Source organism: Triticum dicoccoides, chromosome 2B, assembly GCF_002162155.2.
Source record: "Triticum dicoccoides isolate Atlit2015 ecotype Zavitan chromosome 2B, WEW_v2.0, whole genome shotgun sequence".
In the NCBI taxonomy this organism is placed as follows: Eukaryota; Viridiplantae; Streptophyta; class Magnoliopsida; order Poales; family Poaceae; genus Triticum; species Triticum dicoccoides.
In genome coordinates, this window is record NC_041383.1 from 404,004,456 (window position 1) to 404,020,157 (window position 15,702).

A 15,702-nucleotide genomic window follows, 5' to 3' on the forward strand; every position below is an offset into this window, starting at 1 on the left:
CTTCGGAAGTGCCAGGATCGCTGGTACTGTTGCTGCTACAGGCAAGACAACTATCTTTGCCAGCGCAAAAGCGGGTCATGAGTGAAGTGAGGGCTGCCATGGACTTCGGCTTTTCTTGGCTGAGGTGTCGGGCAAGCCATTGCTCGCGGATTCTGCATGTGCAAAACTGTCTTACACCCGTTGTATGTGAACGTAGAGTCTATCACACCCGATCATCACGAGGTGCTTTGAAATGATGGACTTTGGCAACGGTGCATACTCGGGGAGAACACTTTTATCTTGAAATTTAGTGAAGGGATCATCTTATAATGCTACCGCCGTTCTAAGCAAAATAAGATGCATAAAGGACAAACATCACATGCAAGCAAAATATGTGACATGATATGCCTATCATCATCTTGTGCTTTTGATCTCCATCTCCAAAGCATCTTCATGATCTCCATTGTCACCGGCTCGACACCTTGATCTCCATCATTGCATCAAGGTCATCTCGCCAACAATTGCTTCTACAACTATTGCTAATGCGTAGCGATAAAGTAAAGCAACTACATGGCGCTTGCATTTCATACAATAATTAAGAGACAATCCTAAGGCTCCTACCAGTTGTCCATATTACAAAACATGATCACCTCATACAACAACGTATATCACATCACGTCTTGACCATATCACATCACAACATGCCCTGCAAAAACAAGTTAGACGTCCTCTACTTGTTGTTGCAAGTTTTATGTGGCTGCTACGGGCTTCTAGTAAGAACTGTTCTTACTTACGCAAAACCACAACAGGGATTATCAATTTTGTTGTTTTAACCTTCTTTAAGGACCAGCCGTAGTCAAATTTGATTGAACTAAAGTAGGAGAAACAAACACCCGCTAGCCACCTTTATGCAAAACAAGTTGCATGTCAGTCGGTGGAACCGGTCTCATGTGCGTGGACATGTAAGGTTGGTCCAGGCCGCTTCATCTAACAATACCACCGAATCAAAATAAGGCGTTGGTGGTAAGAAGTATGACCATCACCGCCCACAACTCCTTTGTGTTCTACTCGTGCATATCATCGACGCATAGACCTGGCTCTGATGCCACTATTGGGGAACGTTGCATGGAAAACAAAAAAAATTATACGCACACGCAAGATCTATCCATGAAGATGCATAGCTACAGGACGGGAGAGTGTGTCTACGTACCATCATAGACTATTAAGCGGAAGTTTTTAACAACATGGTTGATGTAGTCGAACACCTTCGCGATCCAACCGATCAAGTACCGAACGTACGGCACCTCCGCAGCACACGTTCAGCTTGATGACGTCCTCGCCTTCTTGATCCAGCAAGACGAGCGAAGTAGTAGATGATTTCCGACAGCATGACAGTGTGGTGACAATGATGGTGAACTTGTTCCCGCGGGGCTTCGTCGTGCACTACGGAAAAACTGGACGGAGGACTAAACTGTGGAGAGGGGCGTCGCACACGGCTAAGAGATTGTCATGGTCTTTGTGTGACTCCCCCTCCATCATATATATAGGTGGGGGAGGGGAGGCAGCCAAGAGGCGGCCCAAGGGTGGCCGGCCAGCCACCTTTGTTGGTGCAATGATAGGCCCCTTATGTTTTGGAGTTTGTTGACATAAATAGTATTGGACTTTGTGTTTGCTAGTGCACACAGAGTAATAGGTCCCTGAAGTATCGAGGAGTTTGATGCAAATGAAGAAGATAATCTCACTGCTGTGCACCGAAGGTTATCACCGAAGATAAAGCTAACAAGAGTGACCCCTAAAAATTGCTAAAGTTTAAGCAATTGGTTTGGTGTCTGTTTGAAGCATATGACCGCGTTCGAGGAAGAATGAAGACAAAGTGAAGACATAGCATTTGTTTCGTTGTTCTTATTCTTTCATTGTGTCAAAGGACCACCATACTATTAAGAGGGGTGTAGCATTCGAAGCATTGATTCTCTGATGCTTAACCCAAATCCTATGAAAGTTGTGAGAGAAATCTCTTTGTGTTCCGTGTAAATAATTGCCAGCAAGAGACTGTGATCTTCTTTGCTGCGAGAGATTTGCCTTGGACTGAGGAGTTAGCATTACTTGTTCCTCAAGTAATGTTACCGTTGCTCCAAAATCCGACCATTGTGAACGTGTCGGTTGGCCATTGGCTGGACCTCATGCCCAAAATGGTCATTTCCCATCTGGGAAGGCTGCGGCTATAAATAGCCACCCCGCGTCGGCTTTGTCCGGTGGCTTCTCCGTCTGATTTCTGAGAAGATTGTTGGGCAACCCACTCTCTGACCGATTTGAGTTTAAAATCCACTGAGAGAAAAACCCTAGAGCCGAAGAATTATATAGTGGTTCAGCATCACTCGAATCTAAGTTTAGTACGCTCCGCCTATTACTCTTGAGAGCTGCAAACTCTCTAGACAGTTAGGTGTCAATTTCTTCAGAGACCAAGAGTGATTGTGGTTCGCGAAGAAGAAGTCTGTAAAGGTTCGGAGATCGCCTTTGAGTATCTACCACGAGTAATCGGCATCGGTTGGCGAACCGATTGTCGAGTAAGGTGAAGAGAGTTTATCTTTCGTGTTAAGTCACAACCCCTCCAACCAGACGTAGTCCTTGTGCAGAAGGACGAACTGGTTGAACAAATTCCTTGTCACGATCGAGCATCTTTGGTTATCTCTGTCACTCACGTTTACCTTCAATGCATTTTCATTCGTATGATTTGCATCAAAGCATGCTTTAGTTTCCCTTCGGTACTATGTGTTAGTTTACAATAGTTTATTTTTCATTCGTTCTTCTGCTGGGTTCTGAGAGATTAAGTTTTCTGAAGAAAATTTAAAACTCCCATTCACCCCCCTCTCTGGTTGACATACTTTGTTCCTACAATTGGTATCAGAGCAAGGTACTCCTTGACTCTGCTCATTTTAGTCTAACGACTTTGGAGTTTAAGTATGTCTTCAGTGAACTACAAGTCGCATCTCAAGATTCTCTTATTCGATGGGACGGACTATCCCTTCTAGAAGGAGAAGATGAAGATCCGTCTCCGAGAAATAGATGAAGATATGTGGAACATGGTGCAGCTTGGGCTGACAGTCGCTATTCCTCAAGCTCTACCGATGAAGAAAAGAAGCTCATTCAACTGGATGCTCAAGCGAAAGATGAGATTGGTGGCCATCTCTCTCGAGCATAAGTCCTTCGGTATTGTCAGTGTGACACTGCAAAGGAACTGTAAGATGTCCTCGAAAAGACCAATGAAGGAGTTTCAACTTAGAAGGAAGCTTGAATTGATACCCTACGAGCGAAATTCAATCGCTTCAAGCGTGTTGGAAATGAAAGATGTCAGCAAACCTTTGATCGTCTCAGTGATATAGCAAATGAACTACAAGGTCTCGGTGCCAAAGATATCACCGACCATGAAGTTGTCAAGAAACTGCCCAGATCGCTTGACAATTTTTTCGATACTCTTGTCCTGATGATTCATGAATGCCATGATTTCAAGTCCCTCACCTCTGCTGATGTCATGGAAAGATATAACACTCACAGGGAACAACAAGAAGAGAAAATAGATCTGTATTGCTCAACTCAATGCAAAAAATCATGCTCTCAAAGCTGTGGCTGATTCCTCCTCAGATGGAAATGCCGAAAAAGATTCAGATGATCTAGAACGACTCAACAAAGATCTCGCACTGATAACAAAACAATTCCACTGTTTCCACAAGAAGAGCCAGTTCCAGAAAAGAAGTTCAGGCAACTCCGGGGGTTCAAAGTCTTCATCAAAACCTGCTAGAGAATACACCTATTTCAAGTGTAAAAAGCCAGGAAACTTCATTTCGGACTGCCCTCTCTAGGAAGCTGAAACCCATGCTAGTGGGAGATATTATTCGGGCAACTATCGAGGCAAAAGCAAGAGCAACAACTACGACTCCAACAAATAAAAGAAAACAAAGAAATTCTTCAAGAAAAATGACAACTCCACTTCGAAATCTTTGTCAAGATCTTCATCAAGGAACCCCTCCAAGTCCTCCTCCAACCGCAAAAATACTTCTCGTGAGGCCAAAGCATACATCAGCAAGGAGATGGATTCTAAAGAAGAAGAATCATCTACCTCTGAAGAATAGAATGAGTCAGATGAGGACTCTGACTCAGGCATGGCTGGCATAGCATGCACACCTTCTCCTGCAATGAATTTCTTCAAGAATCTGTCAAGAGACACTGAAACTCCTGCCTACTACTTCATGGCCAAGGATTCGAAAGAAAAGGTATCCTCCAAACATCACAAGGCTCACTCCAGTGATCAATATTCTTCTGATGAGGATGACCATGCTAAGCTGATCAAAATTGCCAACATACAACAAAATTCTCTTGAGAAAATTGAGAAAACCCTCAGGAAATCTGAAGGGTTGTTGGTTGAGGAGGTGGAGAAAAATCAGTCGTTGACCGAAGAGTATTCCACTCTCAAGTCCGAATGGATGAACTCTCAACTCGTCATGATTTTCTCTCAACAGACCACGAAGTTTACCTACGATTACCTGAAAAGGAAACAGGAACTCGAGGCACTAAGAGAGGCTCATGATGATTTGATGAGAGAAATTCTCTTCTCACCCAATAACTCAAGGATAAACCTGAAGTGTGTGAGCCACCATGTTTAAAATGTCTTGAACAAACCAATGTTGAATCATCTGCGAGTGCTAACCCCTCAATCGAGGAAAATGGTTCTGTTTTTGATGAAAATGCTAGGTTGAAGGATCTTCTTTAGACAAGAATGTTCAAATCTCTCAAAGGACACCAAACCCTTTGCGATGTTCTTAAGAAATCTATTCTTCACAAAAATCCCAGAAAGGAAGGTATCGGTTTCGAAAGGAAACTGAATGAAAATGGCACTTACCGGGAACCACATCAATATCCTCAAACAGTGTGGGTTCCTGCAAAGAGCAAAACTCTCGATCCGGCATTACTTTCGGGATACTACTCTCCTATTCCTGAAAATCATAATGATGATTCCCTAGACAACTATAAGTTGTTCAAGAATCAACATGGCGAGACTGTTGCTCGCTATTTTGGACCAAATAGCAGAAATGGCCCCCAAAGAAAGCTATTTGGGTGCCTAACAAATTGTTGATGCTTTGTCTATTTCTGCTCAACTAACGATGCAGGCACAAAGAATTCGACAGAATGGGTATATGCATACTGGATACAATCACTATGCTCATTCGTCTGGAAAGAATTTCAATGCTTATTCTTTCAATTATGCTCGCACCTCATCGAGCAACAACTATGCTTATCGAAATAAATCATATCCTGCTCGTTCATTTGTCATGAAGCCACCTGCAAAGATGTGGGTGGTTAAGAAAGCCTAATTCTTCTGTAGGACTATGTCTCCGGGTGCACTGAATAGGTAATGGATAGTGTATGCACTAGTCATATGACTGGAGACAAGTCGTTGTTTGCCGACCCCGACTTAACTGCTTCTCCTCTATAGTATAACACTTTTGGTGACAACAACAAAGGGAAGGTGATTGGGCTAGGTAAAATTGCTATATCCAAGGACAAATCTATTGATGATGTGCTACTTGTTCAATCCCTTGGATTCAATCTTATGTTAGTTGGCAAGCTATGTGATCTAGGCATGCTAGTCTTATTCTCTATATCGAAATGCATTGTCTTCATGGCATCTTACAATTCCTTCGTCTTTGAGGGAATTAGAAAGGGTGATCTTTATATTGTGGATTTCTCTAAGGGTCCCTCTGTCCAAACTTGCTTGCTTGCAAAAGCAACCGAAGGATGGTTGTGGCACCATAGACTAGGTCATGCAGGTATGAGAAATTTGCAGACCCTCGTGAAGAAAATCATCTCCGTGGCATTCCTGATGTGAAATTCGACAAGAACCGCCTTTGTTCTGCTTGTGAGGCTGGTAAATTGGCTAATTAGCATCATTCATCCAAGACAATTATGACCACGACAAGGCCTTTGGAAATTCTTAATATGGATTTATTCGGTCCTCAAAATTATGCAAGCTTCGGTGGCAGTCATTATGGCCTGGTTATTGTTGATGATTTCTCTCGTTACACTTGGGTATTATTCCTCGAAGACAAGACCTGCACTCAAGAAATCTTCAAAAGCTTCACTAAGAAGGCCCGGAATGAATATGATGTGCGAATTAAGCATGTCAGAAGTGACAATGGAACTGAGTTCAAAAATACTCATATTGCTGAATTTCTCAATGATCATGGTATTACTCATGAGTTCTCTGTTGCATACACTCCCCAACAAAATGGAGTTGTTAAACAAAAGAATAGAACTCTCGTTGAAATGGAAAGAACTATGTTCAATGAGTACGAAACTCCCATTCGCTTCTGGGCTGATGCTATTAACATTGCTTGTCATGTTATCAATCGTGTTTATCTTCACAAGCTCCTTAAGAAAGCTGCATATGAGCTTATCACTCGCAAGAAACCAAATGTTTCTTATTTACGTGTTTTTGGTGCACCTTGTTACATTCTTGATATGAATCACTCTTCCAAGTTTGCACCTAAGGAACATGAAGGTTTTCTTCTCGGTTATGGCTCAAACTCGCATATGTATCGTGTCTATAACTCTCACCACATGAAAGTTATAGAAACGGCAAATGTGCGGTTTGATGAATCTAATGGCTCTCAAAAGGACCCCCTGCCAAATGTGATAGATGAACTGCTGATTTCTGATGCTATTCGGCAAATGGCCATTGGGAGCATCAATCATGTTGAAGGAAATGCACTTGACTCCTCTGATGATGATGCTCCTATCACTCTAAGCAGAACTCATAAAGCCACAACCGAAGAAAATGCTCCTCCGAATGGAAATGGAAGTCAAAATCCAAATGCCAATCAAAATGGCAATCCTGAAGGGAATGATGATATAAATGTTGATACCGATGATAATGACCATCACAAAGAAAATGCTCATCCTCACGTGGCAAATCAAGTTGATCCTTCATTAATTCACGATGAAATTGAGAATCTAGGTTATCGACCCACAACTCGTTCACGCACTCATTTAGCGAACTACTGTGACAGTTTATCCTTTATTTCATTGGCAGAACCTACCAAGTATGAAGAATCCATGAGTGATCTAGATTGGATGAATGCCATGCAAGAGGAGTTGGTGCAATTCGAATTGAATGATGTATGGGAATTGGTTGACAAACCGAATCCCAAGAAGCACAATATCATCGGCACAAAATGGATTTTCCGCAACAAGCAAGATGAAAATGGCATTGTGGTGAGAAACAAGGCATGACTTGTTGCTCAAGGGTACACACAAGTAGAAGGTATTGATTTTGGTGAAACATATCACTACAAAAAAAGACACATCCGTGACATTTTGTGTCGAACGAATTTTTTTTTCTGTCATACTTATGACACTTCTATGATGATAATTGTGACAAAATCCGGTATCATCATATATGTGGTGGGATCCTACTTCTATGATAAAAAATCATGACAGGAAATTGCCTTTTTGTCCCGGGTGGGCTGGAGACGCAGCTGCATGACATTCTTTGGGCCGTGCATGACAGAAAAACCGTGGTAGAAGCGAGGGCGAGGAAAATATCAGGGAATTCCTGGTTACGGTGGGTGGTCGAGGGCTGAGCGATGCACGTTTCTCTCATACACGTACGCGCGTGGGTGTGAGGCGTTGGGCTCTAACTGAACCCGAGCGATTGCACTGCAAGGTACGTGTTACTGAACCCGAGCGATCGAGCGATTCCTTCGCTACTGCTGCTAACTGAAGCCGATCGATGCTGCCTATGGATGAACAATGAGCGTTGTTGGGGGGGTGGATGAACAGTTCCCGGTGGGGGTTGGATGAACATGACCCCATGGTGTTGCCGCCGGATGAACAGGACCCGGATCGATCGAGTCGGTTGGACGCGGATGAAGAGGACCCCATGGAGGGCTAGATGAATAGGACCCCGTGGAGGGAAGGTTGAACAGTAGCCGATGGACGGCTGGTTGAACAGTAGCCGGTGGAGGGGTGGTTGAACATGACCCTGTGAAGAGGGCTGGTTGAACAGTAGCTGATGGAGGAGTGTGCGGTGGAGGCTAGATGAACAGGAGCCCATGGATAAATAGTCGCAGGTGGAGGCTAGAGGAGGTCGACAGGGATGAACAGTAGCCCGTGGAGGCTGGAGGAGGTCGACGGTGGAGATGAACAGTATCTGGTGGAGTCCCGTTTTGCGGTACGCCACACCCCTCCCGATGAACAGGACCCTTGTTTCGACCGTAGCGCTCCAACACAAGTCTGTTTCCTTTGTTTTGCGGTATGCCACACCCCTCCCGATCAACAGGACCCTGTTTCGACCGTAGCAGGTCCAACAGAAGTTCATTTCCTCTGTTTTGCGGTATGCTAGACCCCTCCCGATGAATAGGGTCCCGTTTCGACCATGGTCGGTCAAACACAAGGTTGTTTCCTCCGTTCTGCAGTACGCCAGCCTCGTTTCCATCGGCTGTTCCTTCAAAGCCCTCCTGATGAACACGACGACGCATTCGTTCCGACCCAACCGGTTGGCTCCCGATGAACAGCACGCGTTCCGTTGCCTCCCGATGAACACGACACATTCCGTTGCCTCCCCATGAAAATGACGACGACACAGTTTCTCCGTTCTGACCTAGCCACGTACACGAGCCCTGGCCGTACGTATGCGTGAGTAGGCGTTCGAGATCCCACCCGTATGTATGTACGTGGACGTATTTACTTTCTTGCACCCTGGCCGTTGTACGTACGTGTGCATGCTACGTGTGTGCCTCTACTACGACACGTGTGCTCCTCTACTACAACACGTGCATGCCTCTACATCGACCAGTATGTGCGTACACGTTCACGACCAGAATGACAACGCTATGTACGCTTCGACCAGGTGGGTCCCGACTGCCAGGCACTTCCTTGCGTGCGAAGATGTAGCTGGTGGGTCCCAGCAGTCAGGGGCCGAATCGGTTTTTTTGCCCGTAATATGGACACACTTCCTTGCGTTCGAAGATGTAGCTGGTGGGTCCCAGCAGTCAGGGGGAGAAAACATTTTTTTTCACGGTAAAAAGGATGTAGTTGCATGCATGCGTCCATGCGCGTGGTGCGTCCCCGCTGTCAGCCTCTCACGTACAGTCATCTTGCGATGACTCTTGTTTGTTGACCATCTTGACCACACTGTGCCGAGCACACCAAGGTCGGTGGACGATGGCGAGGCCTCATACTGGAACGACCCGAAGATGGGGAAGACGCATAATGGAGTCGCAGATCGAGAGGAGTGGGAAACTTGACTGGTTCAGGGTGCGCGGCAGCACTGCCACCCATGGGAGACAGGAGCAAGAACAGAGGTTAAAGAAGGAGCACGACTGTTGGATTAACATCCAACGGTCCAGCTGCTAGAATCATTTGTTGATTAAGTTGACAAAGCCCTACGTACACGTCTGCTTAGTAGGCCCACAAGTCAGCCACCAAATCTGTCAGGTCCCAGCTGTCATCGGGAGGAATGTTTTTTTCGCATGACAAGGAGGCACTTCCCTCCGTGCAAAGATACAGCCAGAGGTTCCCATCTGTTAGGGGGATGAAACATCTTAATAAGGAGGAACTTTCCTTGCATGCGACTGTGGACCTCGTTGGTCCTAGCCATCAGGCTCTCATGTACAATCCTCTTCTGATGACTCTCGTTTGTTGACCACGCCGTGCCGAGTGCCGCGTGGCGGTGGACGACGGCGAGGCCCCAGACTGGAACGACCCAGATATGGGGAAGACGCGACAGTGGAGTCACAGACGGAGAGGAGTGGGAAACTTGACTGGTTCGGGTGCGGGGTGGGCCTACACTCGGCAGAGAATAACAGGAGGTGCAGAGTGGAGGGATGGCCTGGCCGTCGGTGGGGTAGCTTTTCGCTACGAGTCACACACAACAACGCCGCTAGACGTCGGAAGCTGGAGCAGGCGGTCCCGGCAGCGCTGGGGGAAGAAGACGAGAGATTGAAGAAGAATGTCGGGCGTTGGATCTGAATCCAACGCCTTGCTTAGGCTTCGACCTACTGGCCCACATGTCAGCCAGTCCATTTGTTTTTTAGTCCATTTGGTGGGCTGGGTGAAACAATGATGTAGCATCTATGCAGCCCGTTTATATATATGGTAGAATTTAAAGCCCATTTGCGTTTTTCTCGAAATCCGTGGACTTGCTAGGCTGGGTGAAAATATCATGTTGGGCTGGATGGAGAAATATTATAAAAACATAAACACATGATTGCATGTCTATTACTGCATTGGTTAGTAAAATCTTTGCAAGCTTATGTACGCAATCACTACGAGTTAACTTGCCAAGTTATGTATAAACAATTATTATTATTATTTTGTAAGAACTTTCAATTTACGAAATAAAATATCATTTTAATTTGATGAGTTAATAGGACGTGGGGTATTATTATTTTTTAGGCTAGATGTGGGACAGTTGAGTTGGTTCTAGGGAAAAGTACTGGGAGAAAACTCAGTTTACATCGAAAAAGAAAGTGGAAGAAAATTCAGATATAGGATTAATGAAAACAAAAAATAAAGGAAGTGGGAAGGTCTATAAAATGGTTGGACGAACGACAGGTTTAACGGAACCTTTGTTTCTATTATATATATATATATATATATATATATATATATATATATATATATATATAATAGAAACATACATACAACCAGTCTATTCTGCTAATATTAGTAGAATAACTATTCTGATAACACTTCCCCACTGCAGGCTCAACGCAAATGCATGTCATTGTTTGAACCAAGTGTGCTGCAGTACACAAGCGAGTGAACTTCTGGTCGCAAAAAAACTGCAGGCTGTGTTTTTTTGGTACGTTTTTCGCTCTAGTTTTTTAACCGTTTATCAGAACGAGGTGAGTAATATAAGGCTGAAAAGCTATGGATTAGGCACAACTTCGTCATGTTGAACACTTTTCGAGATTCCTCGCGGTTTAAGAGCAGTTTTGAAAATGGTGTGGCGCACGACGAGTGGCGGCGAACGTGTTTTGGCATTTTTTTTCTAAACCGCTTGTCGGAATGAAGCAAATGATACATCGTTGGAAAGATATCATCGAGGCGCATCTTTTTCATATCTATTATTTTCTCTAATTCGTTATGGTTTAAGAGCAGTTTTAAATTTAGTAAATCGCGGAATTGTGTTTTTTTAAAAAAAAATCAATTTTTGGCACTGTTTTCTGTCCAGTTTTTGAACCGTTTGTCGAAACGAGGCGTATTATACACCGTTGAAAAACTATAGACAAGGCGCAACTTTGACATGTTGAGATGTTTTCGATATTCCTTACGGTTTTTAGTTAATTCTGAAAATTAGGCGGCTGACGATGATAGGCAGCGGTTGTTTTTCGTGAAATTTTTACAAACAGCTGATTGGAATGCTTCAACTGATATGCCGTTGGAAAGATATCATCGAGGCACAACTTTTTATATATATATATATATTACTTTCTCTAATTCTTTACGGTTTAAGAGCAGTTTCAATTTTACTAAATAGCGGAAACTCTGTTTTTCGCGACAAATCGATTTAGGAACTGCATCAGATAGAAGAAAACACTACTTCAGACTGAAAACCGGACTGCAATGTTGGACAGAGAATATTGCATGCTTTTTTTGTTATTGTTTTTGTGTTATGAGGCGAGTGCAGTTCCCATCGAAGAAAAAGGGAACCTCGACATAAGTTTATGTGAACCACGACATAAGTTTAACTGGACCGCATTTTTTTCATTTCTTTTTAGCATTTTTTTTGCACTTCACATTGAGCCAAAGTGAACCTCAACACTATCAAAAGTGAACCTCATTACTCTGTTTTTGCTTCCCTAACATTTTCGCACTTCACATAGAGCACAAGCAAACCTCAACACTCTTCAAAGTGAACATCATTACTTTGTTTTCGCTTCACTATCATTTTTTCACTCCACATAGAGCACAAGCGAACCTCAACACTCTTCAAAGTGGACCTCATTACTCTGTTTTTGCTTCCCTAACATTTTTGCACTTCACATAGAGCACAAACGAACCTCAACACTCTTCAAAGTGAACCTCATTACTTTGTTTTTCATCCCTATCATTTTTGTGTGAACCCCAAAGAACCGCAACATTCTCTATATTGATTTTGAAGTTTTGACACATAGATGAATACAAAATAACTGAAGTGTTCTACACAAGCAAACTCTACAAATTTTTGCACAACAAACTGCAAAGATTTGGATCTCGGTTTTTCAGTTAATTAACTCCGAGGAGGTAAACAATAAACTGCATGCACAACCTGGCCGAGATGCACATAAAAAATGCATTCACAAAATTACCAACAGGCAATCTGCATGCTTGGTTTGGCCGACCTCGCACGCCCACAAACTGCAATGCTAGACTGGAAGCATCCACGAACTGAATCGCTGGTCTATAGAGCGGATTGCAACTTTTTTTGCTGTTTTCTCTCGAAGAAAAACCTACACTGAGTCTCCACGGAACGAACTGCATGGGAGGGATGCGGTAGCCTCGAATCAAGCCTGCACCCAGGAGCTAGGTGAACTGCATCATCAAGACCTGCGCTCTGCCTAAGTGTAGCCGCCGCCGGCGGCCATCCACACGTGCAAACTGCAAAATCATTTTGAAATGCAAAGTTCACTAGATTGTAGAAAAGACCAAAATTCACAAAATTTGCACCAAAACCATTGAATCCTGTGGGAGCTGACAAAAATTGGACGAAATCTCACTGTCCGTCATGTACATGGACTCCCTACCTCCTCCTATCTCTCCTCCACCACCAGCCTGTAGCTCCTGTATACCACACCGAAGGAGGGGGCGACGTGGTGCGCCGGAAGATTTCCAAGATCCAAAAGTGTCGATGGTGCAGGGCGGCAAGAGAAGGCGAGGAGGAGAAGATGGTGGTACTAGGAGCCCGAGGCAGGGTCGCAAGGCCGCGACCCATCTTGAATCCGGCGGCAGCGGCCCTGACCCATTCCCCTCCCTCGCGAACTACTAGGAGAGGACCTCACGTCCGCTGCTGCCGCTCTCCTCACGCCATAGTAGATGGAGCCGACGATCGGTGAAGTCTTGTCCAGCTGAATGCCAGCGGGCTCTTGCTGCTTGCTTCTTGGAAGAAGGAGGGATTTTGCCCCGGCCCCAAGTGCGGTGGTGGAGGGTTGGTGGTTGCTGGCCTGGGAGAGGTAACAACGACGCGAGGTGGTTGGGGAATGCCATGGGAGGAGAGGAAGGCCACGAGAGGCGGTCGCGGGACTGCATGGCCGCGGTTTTGTGGATTGCACGGCGGCGGTCGCCAGACTGCAGAGAAGTTCAGGCTCGATGTACTTTCGGTCGTAGCTCAAGCACGGGGCAGAGGAATATTTGCCATGGTGGCCGGTCGCGCTAGATCCGGTGCCGGGGCAACCTTAGACGGTGGTGGTGGGGGCATGGAGTGCCAGATCTCACTGGATCTGATGCAGAGGGCGGCGCGGACAGAGGCAGGTTGCCGGGGAAGAGAAAGGAAGGGGGCGACATCATGGTTACGGGCCGTGGCTGAACGCGAGGTCGTGGGGAAGCCCTGTGTCGCGGGTAGATGGGGCGTCGCCACAGAGATGGTGGGTTGGAGGTATGTGGTGCGGCGGCGAGCAAGGCGCCCTGGCCTGGATAAGGTAGCTCCATGGCCGACGGGATTGGGGTAGGTGGTGCGGCGGGGCCTGTTTTGAAGAAGAGAGGGTTGGGGGAGGCCGTGGTAGAAGGTGGAAATGGTCGGGGCGGCGCATTGGGGTGGTGCTACGGCGATGGCGGTGGCACCGGTAGAAGGTGGAGGGAGATGGGGGTTTGGATCGGGGGAAGAGGAAGGGGTAGGGTGGACTTTGTTGCGGTTTGGTTAGTGGTAGTGGGGTGGTTCGGTTCGCAGGACGATACAGGGTCAGGTGTTAGCACAATAAGGTTAGTGTTAGTAGAATAAGGTCTTAAGGGTGTTATTAGAATAGACCCACCCTATATATATACACACTATTATAGAAGGGAAAACATAGGTTCAGTTTTGCATTCTTGTAGAAAAATAGAACTGAGTTGTGCGTCGTCTTGAAAAAACAAACATAACTTGGGCTACTGATGTTATAGACAAGCTAGGTTGGGAGGCCCAGAGGCCGCTTGACCCAAAAAAACGTTGAAACATGTCGTGGGCTGCCTATGTTAAACAACAAAACCTAGGCCATGGACCTGCTGGGCCCGAGACTGTCAGCCTCTCGACGAACAGTTGTCTCCCGATTCCTCTTGTTTTGCTGACCATGTTGGGAAAGACAGACAGCGGCGCCGCGGCGAGAGCACAAGGAGGAGGACGACGTCAAGACCGCAGACCGAATGAACCGGAGCGAGGGAAGACGCAGGCGGAGGGGAGTACGAGGGTTGACTTGTTCGGGTGTATGGTGGGCCGGTGGAGCTGCCGCCGCCGAACAATGTGTGGGAGTAGAGGGATGGCTTGGCCAATGCCATAGGCTATGATGGCCAGCCAGTGTATAGGAAGAGGACGAAAGATTGAACAAAATAAAGAAATACAAATGGATAGGTGGTTGGTCCCATATGTCTGTGTACGAGACCTGCTGGGTCAACCTGAGAAGGGGAATATGTTGGGAGGAAGGAGATTCAAAGCATGGCAGCTGAGTGAACTTGTTTTTTTTAAATGGACGAGTGAACTAGTTACATACATAAGCAAATAGCCACTAAAAAAGCAAACAGGTTAATGGGTTCTTAGAAGAAATATTTCGGACAAAACAGATAATTACGACACATAGGCTAATGCATGAAACACTCAAATGATAAAGGTGCTTAAACAGATAAAGTACAACATCTAGACCTTCCTGGCATGCTTGATCATGAAGTTGCGGCTGTCCATGTACTCGTCGGTTACGGGAAGCAGACACACCTCATGTCCAAGATCCGCTTGTACATGTCGTAGCATGCGTATCCGTCCTTGGCCGTGTAGGTTATGTAGGCTAGATTCAGAGGTACCTCCCACGTGTTCAGGTCCTTGGTATCGTTGTCTTCTTTCCTGTTGGCGTAGCAGGGGTTGAAGATGGTCTCGATGAGGTCAACCACGGAGTCCTTCTCCTGCCCGTTGCCGATGAGATCTTGTATTGATTCTGGATGTCGACAAGCTTGTTGCACCAGATGGCCGAATCTTCGCGTTCTTCCATCTCTCCACTATAGCGAAGGTGCAGTCAGCGCTGCCGATGAAGCGGGCGAATGCTCCAAAACCACTGATGGCCCTACAATAGTGGTAGACGAGAACCTCGTCCCGCACAGATACCTGGGCGACCGCGATCCGCCGGTCCCTGTTAGGAGATGAATGGATGGGCACAAGGTCTAGTCCTGCGACCTTGTGCTTTCTCGTCCTGTAGGTACTGCTTGAACTCGGCGAGGCAGAGCTTCACCGGGTCCGGATCATTGGCGTACATCACATTCAACTTGGTGCCGCCATGGGACTGAACGGAGAACTCAAAGGTGAACTCCTTGCTGAAGTCCATATCCAGCAGGCTCACCCCTCAGATCGCCATTGGAGTCTCTTCAAGTGAACGAGTGAGTAGGCGGCAGTAGCAATTCGTTTTTTAGCTCTTGGGGAACTGGATCAACAGTAAACTGAGTGTATATAGGCAACAACAGTTACAATCCCTCGCTCGCCCACTGCACGCCCGATAGAATATGCACCGTCGGCGC